The sequence below is a fragment of the Berghia stephanieae genome, chromosome 2 (assembly GCF_034508935.2).
Source record: "Berghia stephanieae isolate SIO BIC M18660-M18661 chromosome 2, UCSD_Bste_1.3, whole genome shotgun sequence".
Taxonomy (NCBI): domain Eukaryota; kingdom Metazoa; phylum Mollusca; class Gastropoda; order Nudibranchia; family Aeolidiidae; genus Berghia; species Berghia stephanieae.
In genome coordinates this window covers 80,931,542-80,949,041 of record NC_088361.1, presented here as the reverse complement: position 1 = coordinate 80,949,041, position 17,500 = coordinate 80,931,542, and the positions used below count along the sequence as shown (strand labels likewise).

At 35.9% G+C, this 17,500-nt stretch overlaps 1 protein-coding gene across 4 annotated transcripts in view; it reads left to right on the top strand.

Moving 5' to 3' along the window:
- Nucleotides 1-17,500, top strand: part of LOC144965633 (regulator of G-protein signaling 9-binding protein-like) — a 108,459-nt gene that overhangs the window by 24,164 nt on the left and 66,795 nt on the right. For 3 of the 4 annotated variants that reach the window (XM_078901180.1, XM_078901178.1, XM_078901182.1), the window contains exon 2: nt 9,971-10,011. The exons of the other annotated variant lie outside the window; for it this stretch is intronic. The gene's annotated coding sequence lies outside the window, so the exon portion shown is untranslated. The remainder of the gene's footprint in view (nt 1-9,970; nt 10,012-17,500) is intronic. 4 annotated transcript variants of the gene reach the window in all.

The following is a 17,500-nucleotide window of genomic DNA, read 5'->3' as shown; positions in this document are numbered from 1 at the left end:
TATTAAAAGAAATCCAATTTATTCGTTGGGACTGTTTACCGAATTTGTGTTGAAATAAAACAGTTGAATTTTGTACTGATATTTTCCCTTGAAATTCCCCAGATGCGGAAGAAGGTTTGGAAATTGAATAGAATTATTATAAACGTTTTGTGTTCCAGACAAACTATTGAATGAAATTGTCCTCCGGTTTAAAATTATCTTCAACTCAACAAACACCGGTGCAGGTTTGCCAGTTTGGCGATAATAATGCCAATAATCAAAGTTTGCGTTCTTTGAAGTTGTTTGGCAAAGAAAAATTGGGTTTGCTATTTGGTATTTTGTTGATATTACTTGATTTCACATATTTTGTACATGAATTAACAATAATTTCAAATTTTAGCTCCTAAATTGGCAAGTGAGCTAATATATTAAAATTAAATCAAAACACAAACATATAGTTTTGTGATTAAGAAAAATAAAGCTTCTTCCACTTTTATAAGCAGTTTAGTAGAAGAAAAAAAATGGCATTTTTCATCACTTGTTTGGCACATTTTTAGCAAAATATATCTGGCAAACATGCCCCGGAGGCAAAGGGAAGACAATGTGGACCAGACGAACTTTGAGAGTTTATGCCTGGAACAGACGGAAATACCAAGAATGATGTATTCTTTCACATTTTGTTATTGTTGTTGTTGTTGTTGTTGTTGTTGTTGTTGTTGTTGTTGTTGTTGTTGTTGTTGTTGTTATACTGTTTTATCTATCGGTACTTGTTGATCACAAGAAAGATGGAAGTTTGATTGTTTGTTGTTTAGTTACACGTTGGCCTGTTGTTACAGGTTACGTGTCTTACAATATTTTTTTATTGAGCTTTTATCTAGCGCAATATCCACTTAACGTACTCAATCGATCAATATTTGAAGGACGAGTTTTCTCGTCAAATCCATAAAAACGTGCCTTTCCAGATTAAGGCGGTTAATTGGTTTAAAACAAGTTTGTTTTACGTCATTAAAAATCAATCTTTATATCGAGTAAATAATGTGTGTGTGTGTGTGGGGGGGGGGGGGGGGGGGGGGGGTAGTTATGTCATGAAATCCCGTATCAGGGGTTATGGCGACCCCGTTTTTATCGTGCTCTGAAAAAACACCTTTTAATGATAATTGAATTATTTTTCTTGAAAGAAAAATAGTCCTTAAATTTCGATCATTTACATTGACTCTCTCTCTCTCTCTCTCTCTCTCTCTCTCTCTCTCTCTCTGTCTCTCTCACTCTCTCTCTCTCTCTCTCTCTCTCTCTCTCTCTTCTTGTCAAAAGATATTAAACCAATGTGACTTTTTTTTCAAGAGTACAGGGAAAAAACACAGATGCCCATTTAATAACTTTTTGTGACTCCCTCTGTATGATGTCATGGGCCCAGGCCCCCTCTATAAATAGAACAGCAATAAATTTACAACCGTTAAAGGGCGATAGTTGTAATAGTTTATTTTTCCCCCGCTGATTTATTTATAGAGGTGAAATTTAAACCCCTGTCCTGACATCACTCAAAGTGGGCAGTCTCAAACATTTCAAAAACATCGGTGGTTTTTCCTCTTCATGTAATGGCATCAAATATATTATGTTCAGATGGAAACTTGGGAACAGCTATGCCTGCCGGAAATGTCAGGCAGTTCCAGAGACCAGTGATCATATCGTCCTCTACTGTCCAGTTAGAAAACTTACAGGTGGCTATGAAACAGTTCTTAGACGGAGGAAGTCTTCCGAAGCTGGGTTGACGAAATGAATTTGGAGGTGCAGCCATACGCTGCTACTACCACTACTATCTATTTAAAGGCCAATTTTTCTGGCCAATTTTTTTCAAATGTATTTTTCCCCAGAGAATAACAGATCAAACACGATTTTAATATTTAAACAATTAAAAATCACATACAATATCAAAATATTGGAGTTCTTGGTTAATCGTAGTATAATTCTGTTTTGAGCCCCTTGATAAATGGTTAATCAATATTCGTGTCAAGGAAGGTTTGTAACGATTGAATTTTTATGAAAATAATGGGGTGGATTTATTGAATCAGAAATTCAAATCTTAAAGGATTTGGTTAATAATAACAAATAAAAAATAAATTCTCGTTTTTAATTACAAAGCGGAAATTTCTCTTCAGAGTCTATTCCAGGGGATTAGTGCAGTGCAGTGCAGTGCCGCAAACTGCGAAAAAATACACGCCCTTCCGCCACGACATCATATTATGATATCGCAGCCTAGGCATTCCATAAAGGAATAGATAATCTATCAATCGGGATATCTAATGTCAACAGGAATTCCCCATGTTGTCCAAGTGAGCAAATTGGGAGTTAATAATATTGCCCAAGGAAATAAAACGAAAGTGCCTGAAGCGGGACTCGAACCCGGTACATTCCGGATCACGGTGAAATGCCTCAACCACTCGGCCACTTCGTCCTTTGAATATGGATGGATCCATTAAAATGACCCTCATCTTGGCAAACAAATAATTTTTAAACATGTAAAATTTGAGGATTCGCGAGGTCATTGTGACCCACCCTCTCAAAACGGTATTATGTCGGGGTGAATTTAACCCTGAAAAGTTTGTCTAGAATCGGATCTCCCTAGTCTAAAGTACAGAAGAATTCGTGACGAGAAATGAATTGAGTAGAAAAGTGCCAGAAGACAACAGAGAATAAAAAACTTCGCGGCGGCGATGTGGGCTCGAACCCGCGACCTTACTGGAACGACAACTCCGCTGGGCCGAGGAGATCGTGACTCTACCGTATGAGCTATCCACGACCCCAAAAAAGGTCGCTTCAAATTCTAGTCTCTCGAGAGCCACTCTCTCTCTCTCTCCCCGACTTCTTGAGGTCACGGGCTCAACACACAAAAATGGACAGAATTCGTGTTAACTTGATTCAAATTTATAGATTGAAACACGGAATTGATATGAATGATCCTTCTCAACCCCTTGTAAAACGCTTTCAACACGTTTAGTGGATAAAGCGCAATAATAGAAATGCTCTAGTATTTAATTGAACTGTAAAACGCTTGGGAAACGTTAAATCCTCCAATCGCCCGTGAAGTCATAAATGACGAGTTACCCAAAAACGTGGATATAATAAAATGGAGGTGTCCTTGACTTGTTCTTGTTTTGATCGTACAGGTGAATTGAACTAAAAATGTCACAAAACAAAATGTCAAACAACGTGCCCAACAAGAGAAGATCTAAATTACCCGTAATCTTTATATTCTATATTCAGTCTACAGTAAAACGCCTTGCCAAGCAATCGAATAAAATCTTTCTCAGATCCATATAATATTATATCTAGATCTAATCTGCCAACCATTGACAAAACACATTTATGAAAACAATTTGGCCAGAAAATCTTTACTTTATATATCTATGGATTAAAACTGTAGCTATGTGGTCATGTGGTAAGACACTCGCCTTCGAACTGAAAGGTCTAAAGTTCGAGTCCTGCTCTGAGCAGTGAGTAGTTAGAAAAAGTTCTTTACTCATATTCTCTGACTGTACTCAGAGGTAAAATGGGTACCTGGCAGGCAGTTAACAATGTTATCTCTGTCGGAAAAAAATGTAATATCACCTGACTGGCGACGTCATGTCTCGTCCTGCATGTTAATTGTTGCTGTTAGATATGGACCAATTGTAAAGCGCTTTGACCACGTTTACTGGATGTTGCCCTATACAAATGCTCTAGTGTTAATTGAATTGTAAGTCGCTTGGGAAACGTTAAAATCGTCTCATCGGCTGTCCGTGGAGAGATATATGACGGGTTGTCAAAAAAAACAACGTGGTTATAATAAAATGGAGTTGCCCTTGACTTGTTCTTCTTGTTTTGATCGTCGATAAGGTGAATTGAACAAAAAAAATGTAATAAAACAAAATGTCAAACAACTTGCACAAAACGAGAATATCTAAATTACCCGTAATCTTTATATTCTATTTCAGTCTACAGTAAAACGCCTTGCCAAGCAATCGAATAAAATCTTTCTCATATAAGACATCTAGATCTAATCTGCCAATCATTGACAAAACACGCTTTAAAGATTTTCAACAAAAAGATTCTAACTTCAAATATTGATCGACTATAAAATGACATTAGCTATCTGGTCTTGTGTTATGAAGGTTCGGATCCAGCTAAGAGCGGCGCATAGTTGAGTCCTTGGAAAGGTTTTAAACTCACATTCTCTCGTTGTACTCTGGTGTAAAATAAGCACCTGGCTGAGCTTAACCAGTTCTGTCTCTATCTAAAAAAATGGTAATATCGCCCAACAGGTGCCATGTGTCGTCCTGCATGTTAAGTGTTGCTGTTGGCTAGGGACCCCTTGTAAAGAGCTTGTTTTTTTAGCATGTTTAGTGAACGTTGTTCTATATAGATGCCCGAGTCTATGGTGTCTCGGCTCTGAAACGTTTGACAAGTTGAGAATCATTTTAATCTCTCGATATAATATAATATTTACTTACTTACTTATCAGAACCAGCGACCACCTGAGCTCTAGCCCTTCGGTCTAGATATAATATAATCATATAGGTCCTTTGGTTTTCAGGGAGGTCGGGGGGGGGGGGGGGGGGGTCCCGATAGCTCCGTTGATTTTCCGCTCACTCCTTGCGCTTAGGGAATGAGATCAAACCCGGGAAAAGTCGAGGTTATTTTTTGTTCAATCCAGCACTGATTGGGTTGCTCAATCTATTAGACATGGCTGAAAGTTCTTTGCGATAGACTAGTCTTAATCTAACGGGTATCAAGCAGTTCTTTCTATTGCGATAACAACAAGAGAAGTGAGTAGGAAAGTGCCAGAAGACAATAGAGAATAAAAATTTCGCGGCGGACTTGTCGTACTAGTAAGGTCGCGGGTTCAACCCCCATCACCGCCGCGAAATTGTTATTCTCTATTGTTTTCTGGCACTTTCCTACTCACTTCATCTCTTGTTGTTATCAACATAAGTGCCTGCTCCACTCACTTTTCTGAATTTCGGCTCCATGGTCCCTATAACAAGGAAATCATTTTTTATTTGTTTGTGTTTGTTTTGTTTTTTCAGGCCAAATGATTAAAAGCATTTTGTCAGCGTACAGCTGTAGTTTTGTACATCTCAAATGTGTATTCCAAAATAGCTCGCACGATTTAATCACGATTCAACGTTCCGTGTCTGTCAGACAAATAGAATTGATTATTTTCAAAGATTCAATCACTGTAATTTTGTATCTCATGCGATGGGGAAATCTTGAGTCTTGGATCGATTCAAAATTGTAAAAAGCAAAGCGTTCCCGGTGTCAATGGCTTTAATTCTCCACAAGCTCCGCTGACCGCAACAACAAAGTGTTCCGGATATGGAAAATGTCGGATTTCAAAATAAATTAATTTTTCTATGTTTTCATGTCCGTGTTTATGCTTGTGTGTGTGTTGTGATTGTGTGTGTGTGTGTATGTGTGTGTATGCGTGTGTGTGTATGTGTGTGTATGCGCACATGTGTTCGTGTGTTGTGTGTTGACGTGTATGTGTTTGTGTTATATGTAGAATAGCTGACGAAAAAAATATTTCCAGATATAGATATGTCGGATTTCAAAATAAATGCTAAAATCATTCTCCAGTCAGACAAATCATATCAACAGACAAAACTGCGTTACATTTAATGTTAAAATGTCAGATCGATTTAATGTTGTGATAATGTATCACTAACTCTAAATAATAACAAAGAGCTGAGTGATGTTAACTTCGTTCCTTCTTTTGAAGGATTGAAGTTAACGTCCCTCAGCTCTTTGTTATTGTTTTTTTATCCGCTATTTGGGCGATTAGTTTTTACTTTAAAATATAAATCAGATCATATTTTTGTTGTGTTGTTACGTTCCATCTGGCGATCAGATGATGTGAGCGCATATCATCATTATACAAGTATCATGTTCTGTGAAAGTTAATGGGAGCGATCTATTTTCATGTTTTCGTTCAACCAAGTGATCAATCACATGATTTGTTGCTGTCTAACTATTGGATATTTATTAACAAATGAAGACATGTTGCTTTGTTTATCAAATTGTAAACTTACCCATGTGTCAAGCTGAATAAAATGACCAATCGTGATGTTTGATAGTTCAAAACACTTTACACTATGTGGGTCACTTTGAGCACATTTCATAATGTGACCAATGACCTCGAGCACATGGAAAGTTAATATAGATAATCCCCATTGTTGTTTTACTGCCTTGACTGATGACCTTTTTGTGAACTGCATTCTGTCTATTGAGTGAATGAATGAATTTAGTATGTGATTCAATCCCTTGATCAGAGACTGAGTAATAGTTCTCAAGAACTCATACATATCAGGACCTTTTTCTTTCTCTCTCTCTCTCTCTCTCTCTCTCTCTCTCTCTCTCTCTCTCTCTCTCACTCTCTCTCTCTCTCTCTCACTCTCTCTCAATCTCTCTACCTCTGTCTTTCTTTCTTTCTTCTTCTCTCTCTCTCTCTCTCTCTCTCTCTCTCTCTCTCTCTCTCTCTCTCGTTGATAAACAATGCCAATATGTTTTATTTTATCATTTCTATAAATTGCGATAAAATGTCAGCTTTTCTCACATCCTTGGAAATTTGTTTCGTCATTAGACGTCTACTTGTAATAATGAATTATGCTAATAATTGTATTATGCTGATCCGTGTAATTCCGGTACCAGTTCCAGCACAAACAAAACCATTATATTGCTGGTTTGATGTCAAAAGGTGTCTCGGAACGCTGTTCCACATTTCACATTGTTTACATAATCAATTCTCTCTCCAAATAGTTTTGAAACAAAACAAAAATAATAATAATAAAAAATAACCATTACCACCCTCCTTACCACTCATAGGAAAATCGTCACATTCTTTACGATACAGCCAACATTTATGTCATTCTAATTTCTTTTGTACATCACAATATTTGAACACTAATTGCTTGCTATAATTAAAGAATCTTAACACTTTGTTGAAGAGCTAGTTTAGCAGAAAAAAAGGTGTATAGCAAGAACTAACAGTTTTTGTGTTTGAGTGAAATAAACTATTTCTTTATATGTTGGGTGTCAAGTTTTGGGGACAATCCGGAAAATGGTCGGTAAGGAGAGTTAAAAGATTTGGTAATGATAACATGAAGTGAGTGGAGAATTGTCAGAGGATTATAGAGAATGACAACTTTGCGGGGATTGGGAGTCAAACCTAAGACTCGACTGCTACGGTGGAAGCTTTACAATAATCACTCACTTCCTTTCTTGTAGATATTATCAACATAAGTGCCTGCTCCACTCACTTTTCTGTGGCTATATGGTCTTGTGGTATGACACTCGCTGTCGGATCGGAAGGTCTTGGGTTCGAGACTCGCTCGGCGCATAGTTGAGTCATTGGAAAAGACTATTTACTCACATTCTCTCACCATAATTAGATGTAAAATGAGTACCTGGCCGTTAACAGCGTTGTCTCTATACGAAAAAAAAATATACTATCGCTTAAGAGGCGTCATGTCTTATTCTACATGTTAAGTGTTGCTGTCGGCTATAGACTCTTCTTTGGCAAGCATCTGAGCACGTTTAGTGGATATTGCCCTATATAAAAGCTCAAGTTTTTTTAAAAAGCTCAAGTTCATGAATTAATATTCACCCAAAAGATTTAGCTATATCTAGTATTTATAACAATAACATTTGGCAGCACCTAAATATTGATGTTTCGTATTCGCCGATTGTATTTAATGGGGAAAAATAGAAATATTGAATTGTACTTCGTATTATTTTTTGGTCTTGTGATTGAACACTCGGCGGAGTCCTGATCTGGGTGTTGCCAAGTTGAGTCCTTGCAATCAGCTCGTGAATCACAATCTCCCAATGTACTCTTGTGTGAAATGAATACTTATCCATTACAATATTGCCCTTGTTAAAAAAAAAAATTAAATTAAATTGCGAGTACGCTTTAAAGATGTTATGTCTTGTCCTAAATGTTTGGTGTTGCCGGTGACTTGGGACCCTTTAAGAGGTTTTGAACACATTGAGTATATTTACGTTATAGAAAAGACCATGTCTGTTTTTAATGTGCGGCTATGTTGTCTCGTGGTATGACACTCGCTTTCGGATCGGGAGGTCCTGGGTTCGAGTCTCGCTGTGCGCATATTTGAGTCCCAGGAAAAGGCTCTTTACTCACATTCTCTTACCGTAGCCTACTCAGGAGTAAAATGAGTACATGGCCGTAACAGCTTTGTATCTGTCGAAAATATTGTAACATCGCTTAACAGGCGCCATGTCTCGTTCCATATGTTACGTGTTGCTGTTGGTTGGGTCCCCTTGTAAAGCGCTCTGAGCACGTTTAGTGGATATTGCGCTATATAAAAGCTCAAATTTCAAAAAGTTTTTTTTTTTAATCCGTAAATCTGTAAAGCGCATTCCTATGATTTGTCATGGTCAACTTGCTTCAATTGGCTTCCATTATTCTTCCATCAGAATTGATTGTCTATTTGTGCGGAAGAATGACGAGAAGACAGGTAGTCAAACTTTCATATATATATATATATATATATATATATATATATATATATATATATATATATATATAAAGAAGAAAGAATAAAAAGAAATGTGTGTATATGTGTATGTGTGTACGCGAGAGAGAGAGAGAGAGAGAGAGAGAGAGAGAGAGAGAGAGAGAGAAGAGTAGAGAGAGATAGATAAGTAGACATGGAGAGAGAGAGAGAGAGAGAGAGAGAGAGAGAGAGAGAGAGAGAGAGAGAGAGAGAGAGAGAGAGAGAGAGAGAGAGAGAGAGAGAGAGAGAGAGAGAGAGGAGAGATAGAGGGCGTTTATTAATGTGAGATGAATATATCGTATTGAAGGAACGAAAACAAAAAGTAACTTTTCGTTCACTCTGACACACAGTTTCTAGTGTCATTGAATCAACTAACGTTATACCATCAACAAGTAGTTGGCAACCAGTTACTCCTAATCAACACTCTTGTTGTCATCAACATTTTGTAAACATCATTACTTCAACTCTTTTACGCGGAACTAAATTACATTCAGGTCCTAATTGTTAACAATTTGAATTGTCTCATAACGGTGTGGTGTTAAAATGGTATGATGTGTAATTTGTCACCCACCCCCTGCCAATGGTAAGCTCACATTATGTCAAGATGATTTAGGAATTGGGTGTGTTTAGAGAAAATACGCATAACATCCACCAGCCGGAAATAACGTACCAACACACAAAAACGATGTGCAACCTTGAAAGTTTATAGTAATGATTAATGTACTTGAGTGAGAAGTAATCCACCAAACTAGCTGTCTAAAAACAATATGATAGAACTGAGTGGCGTTAATTTCGTTCCTTCTATAATATAGACAGTAGGGGATTGCATGAGTGGTATCTATTACATGGGGGACTCCTCCTTCACACTTGATGTTTATTTAAAGGATTAATCCTTCGTGTAAAGATTCATTCGGAAGGACGTTGGCTAATCGTGAGGCTCTGTGGTCTTGTGGTATGACAATAGCTTTCGGATCGGAAGGTCCTGGGTTCAAGCCTCGCTCGGCGCATTGTTGAGTCCTTGGAAAAGACCCTTTACTCACATTCTCTCACCGTACTCGGGTGTAAAATGAGTACCTGACCGTCAACAGCGTTGTCTCTGTCGGAAAAAAAATTGCCTAACAGGCGTTATGTTATGTCTTCTACATGTTACGTGTTTCTGTTGGTCTGGGACCCTTTGAAAAGCGCTTTGAGCACATTTGGTGGATATTGCGCTATATAAAAGCTCTTTTGTTTGGTACTAAAAATAAATAAATTTAATCATGTAATTACGTAGGCATTATTCCACCCCCACCCCGTCCCCTCTCCCAACACAAAGAGTCAGAATACCAATTAACAATAAGACTGCTCACTGCTCATCTCCCAAATTTAGTATCATACACACCGGAAAAGACTAAGAATGAATATAAGCCAGACTTTAAACTACAGATCACTTTACTTCACAGCTACAGCAAGTAACATCGTGACAGCTTTATCTGCTAAAAATGTGAGTGTTTCTTTTCAATTTCTTAACATTGTAAAATATGCTTGAATTAATTTAATGAGCGCTCTTGAAACTACAGCACTGGGTATTCACAGTCATTGAAATAGTTATATATACTCGCAGTATATGTATAATAATAATAATAATAATAATAATAATAATAATAATAATAATAATAATAATAATAATAATAATAATAATAATAATAATAATAATAATAATAATAATATAATAATAATAATAATGAAAATAATAATAATAATAATAATAATAATAATAATAATAATAATGAATAATAATAATAAATAATAATAATAATAATAATAAATAATAATAATAATAATAATAATAATAATAATAATAATAATAATAATAATAATAATAATAAAAATAATAATAATAATAATAACAATAATAATAATAATAATAATAATAATAATAATACTGATAATAATGGTAATAATAATAATAATAATAATAATAATAATAATAATAATAATAATAATAATAATAATAATAATAATAATAATAATAATAATAATGAAAACAGACCCAAAAAAAATGAAATATTAATACTCAACTTTTAAATGAAAGTAGCTGTTAATAAAACATTCACAGTGAATAATAGTAAACTATAAATATTGTATATAAACATGTCTACTTTATATAATATATGATATTATATTTCTGAAGAGCAAAGCTTCTACTCAAGTCCACATTCATTTCTTTATTGTTATTGTCACTAGGTCACCGCCAACACAGAAGACAAATGTCACTTGTTATGATAATATTAGTGTTTCTGTGAACTCGTGTCTAATTATATTCGTCTTACATTTAAATCGTGTCAATATCAATTATTATTCGTGAAACCCAATACAATAGCCTCTGCTTAAAAGCACTTCGCCTAAAGGCGCAATTCGTCTAAGTGCATAGCTCTGGGGTACACCGATAGAGTCATTATGGATAATGGTAAAGACCTAAATTAAATATGCAACTGCTTATCAGTCTGGAGTTACGTCGAGGTGAAGATTATTTCGATAGTTCAGTTGGTAAAGTGCTTCATACCCAAAGGGATTGAGATCAATTCCGGTTGTGATCAAGAGTGGGTCGCTAAATCTGTTAGACCTGACGAATAGTGCTTTGATATTGTTCTCTCTTTCTCTCTCTCTCTCTCTCTCTCTCTCTCTCTCTCTCTCTCTCTCTCTCTCTCTCTCTCTCTCTCTCTATCAGTCTGTCTCTGCCTCCCTCCCTCTTACCCACCTTGTCTCTCTTTCTCTCTCTCTCTCTCTCTCTCTCTCTCTCTCTCTCTCTCTCTATCTCTATCTATCTCTCTCTCTCTCTCTATCTATCTATCTATCTATCTACCTATCTATCGATCTATCTCATTACTCATCTATAATCGCGGTCGTGTCTGATTCGATTACCTTTGTTGGTGGCTCTAAAATTGAGTACATGGAAATGACGTTTTACTCATATATTTATCTCATCACGCTCAGGAGGTAAAAATGAGCACCGAATCGATGACAGCGGTTCTCTTTCGAAGTAAAAAATTCGAAGCAACGCTTTAGAGGTGTGTTTCAGGTCTGACACAGTGTAAAGCGCTTTGAACATAATTAGATCTATTGGACATTGCATTTTTATAACTATCAAAATATCATTCTCTGCAGTTGCCTGACTGATATTATTGATTCGTACGCAGTCTGACTTGTTATTCCAGCCAACTCCGCCTTCTAACCTAGTTTATCATATGAATTAAAATTAATTGCGTCGCTATATACGGAAACCAATTTTGGAATTAATATTGTAAAACAGAGTCACGCATCTCGTGTATTGTCTTGTCACATTATGAGTACGCTTTGGGATTTGTTTTGTGATGGATAGAGCTAGATATGTAAATTATTATTATTATTATTATTATTATTGGGTTTTTTTGGGTTTTTTTTTTATTTATTTATTATTATTATTATTATTATTATTATTATTATTATTATTATTATTATTATTATTATTATTATTATTATTATTATTATTATTATTATTAATACATATATGTATAATATGGCTCTGTGGTTCAGCGTTACGGTGACCTGTCTTGTAACAGAACCCAAGAGGTGTTTAGTGTTCAGTCAGTGGTCGTGAACAATTCTGGTCCAGACAATGTGTCATTGCGTAAGGTACCAAACACACGTTGTTACCCCACTCGACTCAGGTGTATATGAGTGACTGGCTATATGCAGTGACCAGCTATTGCAAGGACGCCGAACAGGCGATTGGAACTGTATGACATATCGTATGGCCTACCGGGGAATAAAGGAAAAATTTGAGAAGCGCATTGAAAATGGAAATGCTGTGGAAATGCGCTATAAAAATATTTCTATTTAATTTTCTAGTTCTTCTTTTATATGAAACCTAAGTAAGAAATTGTTATATAAGAAAACCAAGACGGTACAAAACTATGGTAAAACTGGATTTCCAATATGTCATTTTATGTTAACAAATTAACTACCGTACTCTGGAAAAACAAGTATTTAAAAATATTTGGCCAGAAAACTCGTCCTTCAAATATCGATCCGTTTAAATGACCCTCATCTTGGCAAAGACTCTCAAACCTGGGACTTCATGAAGTCCCAGGTTTGAGAGCTTTTGCCAAGAATAGAGTCATTAAGATCAAACGATATTAGAATGACGGGTTTTCTGGCCAAATTTTATAATACGAGTTTTTCCAGAGTACGGCAGTTATTTGGTTAATAGATAAAATGGAGTTGATGTCACTTAGGTCTTTGTTATTGTTTTTTGCCATCCGCGTTTATGAGTAGTTTTCACTAAACTGTATTAAACAGACTATAATCGTTCAAGGTTACACATAGTTTTGTGTGTTGGTCCATTCTACTTCCGGATGGCAATGTTTTGAGCTTCTTAGCCAAGTGCATACTATCTATACTGCTCCTAGTGTGATCAACACTCGACTCGTGAAATGTCAAAAAAAAAGAACAGTCTTTGTAGAAAAAAAAGATTGACATTTTCCTGATCTTATCTAGCTGCCCGGGGGTCTCTATAGATAGAACGAAGATGACGTCAAATCAAGTCTTTGTTATTGTTTTTGCCATCCACATTTATGAGTACTTCTCACTACATTGTCTGAACCAGACTATAAAAGTTCATGGTTACACATAGTTTTGTGTGTTGGCCCGTTATACTTCCGGATGGCAATGTTATGAGCTTCTTCGCCAACCGCATACTATCTATAGCATAATTAGTAGAGCACAATCATACTCAAAGGTGAAGTCGAGATTTTTTTTTTCTGAACCCCCTGCTCACTCAGCAGTGATTGGGTGGCTAAGTCGTTTGAGCTGGCAGAAAGTACTTTGCGGTAGACTAGCGTCCGTAAACAATGGGTGTAAAGCGACATGCACTTATTTGCAGGTCTAATAACCTAATTTTTTATGGGCTCATTGTCGTAATGGAAATCTAAAAACAAAATGACGTAAAATATTGTCCATTACAACAATGTTAAACTAGGCCCATAAGTGGGCGGGTTCGGATGTTAGACCACAAATATTGGGTGGTCTGTCATACGGCAATTACCTTAAGATGATAAAAAACAACACATAAACGAAATGAAACTGATAATTAACCCTTGGAAATATAATTTAACGGTATATTTTTATTTTTTTTTTTGCTATGAGGATATTTCCATAACAATAATGGACCCAAAACACCTTTGTTATCAGACCAACGAAAGGCGGAATAAGGCATTGCATTATTCTGGCTAGACTATATAAGAAGATAGGAATAGACATCAATAACTATAACCTTTTAATGCGTTAACATTATAGGTAAAGAGACGCCTGGTGTGAAGGAATTTGATTTATATATTATATAGTTCGTGCAATATTATTAGCTAAGTGCGGCTATGTAGTCTAGTGGTATGACACTCGATTTCGGATCGAAATGTCCTGGGTTCGAGGCTCGCTCGGTGCATAGTTTAGTCCTTGAAAATGGCTGGTAAGGAGAGAGTTAAGGGCTTGATTTGACATTGTTGTAATGGACATTTTGTTTTTGTTTTGCCGTCGGTTTGAGAGTATTTACATGATAACAATGAGCCCATTATAATTTGGGTTATTAAAAAAAAATAGCTTTTATATAGAGCAATATCCACTAAACGTGCTCAAAGCGCTTTGCAAGGAGTCCCTGGACAATAGCAGCAGATATTATGAAGGATGGGACATGACGCCTTTCAGGCGATATTACCATTTTTTATTTCGGACAGAGACAATGCTATTAACGGCCAGGTACTCAGTTTACAGTGAGAGAATGTGAGTAATCAAGGACTCAACTTGAGCGAGGCTCAAACCCAGAACCTTCCGATTCGAAAGCGAGTGTCATACCACTAGACCACATAGCCGCATGGTGTTATTAGACCTGAAAATATGTACACGTCGGGTGTGCAGCTCGGTGGCACTATGGCACGGTTTCTCGTCCTGTCACAAAAGTCAATCAATGTAAACGTGTTAAGTGGTGTGAATTTAATTACACAAGAAATCAGTGTGGTGTATATCGCTTTGAAGTGTAAAAAATGAGGAACAAATAATAATATACTCTATTACCAAACGCGTCAATCTGGTGAGGCTCGATGGTACGGCGGCACGGGTTCTTGTCTTGTCACAAAGTCAAGCAATGTTAATCGTGATAAGTGGCCAGATGGGTGACAGAAATTGTGGAAACTACTGGTACCGAGGATGTGTTCTTGGTTTAGGCACTTTACACACATTACCCCACTCGACTCTGGCAGTAAAGGATATTGTAAGAATGTTAGTACAGAAAGGATTCTTTGACGGGCCACTGGTACTGTATGAACTTTGAAATATGTCTCTATATGGCCTAAGAGGGGAATAAATGGTCCCAGGTCTAAGAGTTATTGCCAAGATGAGGGTAATTTAAATCGATCGATATTTGAAAAATGTGTTTTCTGGCCAAATTTTTAAATACGTGTTTTTCCAGAGTATGACAATGAACTGGTTAATGAGATAAATGAACATAGCTTTTTAAAGTGTTAAAACCCAGTATTTAATTAGTTTTTGTTATCAGTTTAATTTGCCATGGTTGGTTATTGCACTGTGGCCCGATTTTTTCTTGGGAAAAAAATATTAACCTCCAATGTGCTGACTTTGGATAACAAGGAAGATTCCTGTTAACGTCAAACCTAGTGAAACCGTTCTTCCGGAGGACTGAATAGATTACCTTGTGTAATTGATCTTCTGGTTTCAGAATGAAAGCACCTTTTTTTCTAGTCTAAATATATGCCGGTCGTCAATAAATATAATCCTCGCCTTTTTACTCACCGTAATCATAAGAATATGCCTTTATATATATATATATATATATATATATATATATATATATATATATATATATATATATATTTATATATATTATATATATATATATATATATATATATATATATATATATATATATATATATATATATTATGTCATGCTATCAAAATAGTTATGCCCCCTTATGAGTCATTATGAAACCTATTCATGTTTAGTCCTCCAAAGGACTGGTTAGAGATACACTTCCAATAAGCTTGGAACAGGAATATTATAAGGTGTGACGTCATGAATTCTCTGTCCTATTTTTTAAAAATAATTTTCAAAAATTAAAGTCTCTAATTTACCTTTTTAACATCGAGTTCAAACGTCATGATACCGTTTTGATGGTATTGTCACATATTATATCTATCATTTAATCTATTGTATGGGTTTTGGGTGTGGACGGAGGCAAGTTGGGGGAGGGTTGAGGGATATGTTACTATTCGATTAGAATGGCTCAGACAAGACTAATGACGGATGATCGTTACCTACAACTATAAAAATAAAAAAATGATCGTATTCAAGATGACGGTGTGAGTCTGAAAATTGCAGCTTAATACTTTGGTCTTACACAATGGAAAATTAAATTCATAACTCTACAATACAGTAATACGTAGGCCGTGCGTGATGTTGTACTGCTTGATTATATTGACCGTTCTACGAACGGTGACGGAGAGGGATACGCTACCTGATTTACGAAACTCAAAACACGCATTGACCATATAAAAGTGAACTGAAACCGAAACGTTTTCAACTTATTATAGATCTATGAGTTTGGAATACAGACTTCGTAAAAGTAATGTAGATTCACATCTAAAGCTAGAAATTCTAGCTTCTATCCGAATCATTGGATTATTCATGTTTGGATTGAGTCTTGACCTAGAAGAGTGATCTGGAATTTATGAATTTGGCATCTAGAATTCGTAAAAGTACTGCCTTTGGGCTTCTTTCCTACCTTTTTAAAGCTTTCTGATTTTTAAAGTTATTTGTGCGTTCAGTTGTATGGAGCTTATTAAAGAGATTTTTTAATGGCTGGAAGTTGAGAACGCCGTCGTTTGGATGGCGCTATCAATGTTTCATCATTTCTCTTTTATAATTTAGATGTTTTTGTTTTGTTTTTTTATTGTGAAGAAACCAAGTATTATTTTTAATAATATTATATCTACCGCTCCCAGCAATTAGTCGTTCCCAGTCAACAATCCAAATTTGACTGTTTTGGGTTCTTAGTTTTATTAATCTATAGAGCTACAGTATTTGGGGGGCTTAACTCACTCAATCCTAAAGACTTTTGCAACTTTTCAAAATTTGAGAAAAACAAATGTAGTAAAAATGAGCTTGTAGGTTCATAGATAGTTTTATTCAACTACCATTAGCATATAAAAACTAAAAAACATTAACTTTATCTCAGAAAAATGTAATAATAAAGAGGCATCGGGTAAAGGTAACCTGGGTAATCTAAGGATATAGTCGGTGTTAGGGTTGAGTGAGTTAACTCCATTATAATAAGATATAGATAGAATGAAATTGACGTCACTCGGGTCTTTTTTGTTGAGTTTTGCCATCCACGTATATGAGTAATTATCACTCAACTGTATTATCCAGACTATAAAAGTTCATGGTTCCAGTTTTGTGTGTTGGTCCGTTACACTTCCGGATGGCAATGTTGCTGGTTAATGCTATACAAACTTGGACAGATCTTTGAACCTTTTAAATTGCTCTCATTGAGAAGTGTGAGTTACATTTCTTTTATTCAAAACACCTTACTGATTCCCAATTCTGAGTATCTTTTAACTCTTAATCACTATGTGGTCTTATGGTATGACACTCGCCTTCAGATTGGAAGGTCCTGGGTTCGAGTCAGCTCTGAGCGCTGCGCAATTGAATCTTTGGAAAAGTCTCTTTACCCACATTCTCTCGTCGTACTCAGGTGTAAAACGAGTACTTGGCTGCGAACAGCATTGTCTCTGTCAGAAATTTTTAAAAATGATAATATAGCCAAACATGCGTCTCGTCTCGGCCTACATGTTAGGAGTTGCTGTTTGATAGGGACTCTTGTGATGATCTTTGAGCACGCTTAGTGGACTTTGCGCTATATTAATTCTCTCGTTTTTTAA